This window comes from Eurypyga helias, unplaced genomic scaffold (assembly GCF_000690775.1).
Source record: "Eurypyga helias isolate BGI_N326 unplaced genomic scaffold, ASM69077v1 scaffold45914, whole genome shotgun sequence".
In the NCBI taxonomy this organism is placed as follows: Eukaryota; Metazoa; Chordata; class Aves; order Eurypygiformes; family Eurypygidae; genus Eurypyga; species Eurypyga helias.
The window spans coordinates 50,414-53,884 of NW_010246498.1; positions in this window are offsets into that span (position 1 = coordinate 50,414).

Here is a 3,471-nt window from a genome sequence, read left to right on the forward strand (position 1 = left end):
TAGCAGCGCTTCCCTTAAGACTTAGCTATATGCCAGACCTTGTCTTGCTGTTGGTCATGATAATTTGAGACATCAGCGACTGGTATTCTCAGAGGACATGTAGTATCATTGTTCACTAGGCATGATGCCTAAATATCATTCCATCCCTTGAGGAATTATATGCCAAACTTAAGAAATAAAGTACTTTAAATAGTGGTATGTTCTTCACATGCGACTTTGATTGATACAGCATTTGTAACAGCTAATGGCACCTACTGGAAAGGCTCTGGAACCAGCTTGTGCTGAATAATGGCTAGCTGCAGGAGCCAGGATTCTCATTCACTCTCTTTAAATAAAACCCCAGAACATGAGAATTAGAGATGACCAGGAAAAGCACTGAAGATCTAGCAACATCAGCAAGGAATGTATTTAAGACTCTCCAAGCAGCATTCAAGTTTTTATAACAGTCTTGATTATGACCTTACACTTACAGAGCATCTTTCATCCAGAAGGATTCATTTATGGGCTGTATGCATAACATGGGAATAACTGGCCTCCCTTCTGCCAACTTACACAGTGAAATGCTGCTTATACCTCCGGAGGAAAATGTTGTGCTATGCGAATTGCTACCTCACAACCAAAATGGATGAGGACAGGCAGTGCCAAGTGCTACAACAGTCAAATACTAAACATAGTAGGGAATTTGAAACAAACAGAACAGAAATAATCAAACCCATCTTCTGATCAAGACACAGAGAAGGCCAGGCTGGACGAGGCTTTGAGCAACCTGGTCTAGTGGAAGGTGTCCCTGCCCATGGCAGGGGGGTTGGAACTAGATGGTCTTTAAGGTCCCTTCCAACCCAAACCATTCTGTGATGCTGTGATTAACAGAGAAACCTCCAAAATGTATCGTGGCATTAGTTATCCAACTTCTACTTTTAAATCTCCATTGGACCTTTTGGCTCTCACCTAGACCCTCTCTATGTGTGCTCTTACAGACTGCTCTCTGAAACATCAGCCGCCAGCCAGCTGAGCCCGACAGAGCTGTTTCCAAAACTCTAAATAGTTATGTTACATATAAAATATGGTGATAACTGGCTTTTTAATTGTACCCAGTGTAAAACAAGAAGGATTTTTAAATTAGCACGAACAAAAAGCATTTATGGAATACCTTTTATATTTTAAATGCATTAGGATAATTCTCACTAGGTCCAACTACGCTCTTTAATCCAACTTGTTTCTGACTTAGTCACATCGTCCTTACTTACGTAAGTTGTTTCTTACGGTAAAGGTGGTAAAGAACAGCCCCTTGAGGTAACAGGAGCAAATCAGGGAATAAAAGAAAGGTAACATGAAAATGGCATCAACTGCAACATTGTAATGAAGGCTGGGAAACTTTGCAGTTGTCAGGGTGCAGCGGGGCTTTGTGGGAATGGATATGGGCTGAGACCAGGGCCCTGACAGTGCTTAAAGCAGAGACTGAACTCACGTTGTCAGAGGGCAATCAACTTGATGGTAAAATAGGGGGGAAGCAAAAAGCCCAAACCCATTCTGAGCTCCTTTAACTCAGTTTCCAAGAGGGGAAAGTGTTCACTTTCACTCAACAAGGGGGAAGCAAAACCACAACAAATCTTTTCTGGCCTTGGGTCCAAGCAACCCAGGACTATATCCTTCCTTCCAACCAACCAACCAACCTGCTAACCTACCTGTAAAGGCCCAGCTCTCAGGTTAGGAACTGAGGACAAGAGGACAGAAAGAACTGTTCTGGCTGTTCTTTCAGCACAACACTGGTCTACAGCACAACCCAGGTAAAGACTACAACCACTGATGTTTTAATTTAGAGTGCGGGTCAGGAGGCATGACAGAGAGAAAAAGAGAGTATCTGCCTGAGCCTTAACTGTTCCCCTCATCCTCCATCTTTTCTTCCTTTCATGGCTTCCCTAATAAAAAACCAGGACTTTCATCATATCATCTCCGATCAGCTTAACAAGTCAGAGCAGTCAGCTCTCCTTTTGACACAGCTTGCTCCGCTCATCTTTAGATGTTACTTTCCAACAATTAAACTTAATTCCAGGCTAACATAATTTTAGATTTTTCCCCATATGGAATATGAATAATACTGAACAGGGAAAGTTTCCTGGTTTCCTGCAAAAGTAGGTATTTCAAATTAAATTGGAAGGAAGGGGTCTTCCACCACCCTTAGGAACAGGCCACAGTATTGCTGGTCCATGGAACTATTACAGTAACTAACAGTCGCAAGACTGAATACAAACCTCGCATGCTGATGGCCAATCTCTCTGGCCATCCCTTATTAAACTTTAAATGTTAAATGTATTGCCTTGCTATGATATTTCTACCCACTTGATGTTGAGCCACTTGCCTCACTCAAGAAGGATTTTTACTTCAAAACCCCCTAAACTACAAATGGATCCAAATACCAGTCATGCAGACAAAGCACGTATTTTGAACAAGTAAATAACAAGCTTTTCTTCTGGGAAGAAAACAAATCCTCAATTCCTGGCAAGGAGGCAAACCACTGTTCCTAGCAACCAAGACTTCAGAACAGCAATCTAAACTGATGAATCAGAATTTGTAATGACAGAAACAGAATTATACACAGCCCTCTACAAGGGTTTATAGGAGAAATTAAACATAACGACATTACCAGTAACATGACAAATGAAGCTAAGCTAGAAAACACATGATAAAAAATAGTAACTAAAGCAAATGGTAACCATGAAGATGGTTTTATCATTTAAAAAATGAATTCCATCCATCTGATTGCTCAAATGACTTTCCCCTCCCCCAGTAATATTGAGCTGAATTGGCTATTCAGCAATTTCAATACCATTAACTGCTAATGCTGAAATAAGGTTTTGTTTTTCACATCAGGCAAGAAATGACTGACAGCCATGCCAGAGTTTATATAGATTTTAGCACAGGAGAGACTGTTTGTTTACCCTCAGTGACTTTCCTCATTGTGGCTGGGCAGAACCACAGGTGGCACCAAGAGGAATCTATTTAGCAGGTAGAATTTCTTTCCTTTGTTCTTTTCTTGGTAGAAAAAGAAGGAATAGAAAAGTAACTACCAGTGACTGAATTTCACTGGGAAAACGTGTTTGCTCTTATACCAAGAGCAGGGGGGCAGGATTTCCATTACAATAACAACTAGAGTGAGGGGGAAGATGTAACAAGAGACATGCAGGCATTTCTTTGATATTGACACAAATGCAAGCACACATAGTATCAGATGAGTAGAACAGCATCCAGTTTCTTTAGTTAAACAGACAAATACAAAACAAGAGTAACTGGTTGAAAACCAAAGCTAGAACAATCTGGACAGGAAGAAAAATGCAAATTTTAAATGCAGGTAATTAATTACTGGAATATTGTAGTGAAATGTGTTGGTAGATTCCTCAGTATCCCACTTGGACAGCTTTCTAGAAGATAAACCTGCAAATTGGCATAATGTATTAGGCTTCTCACAGGATA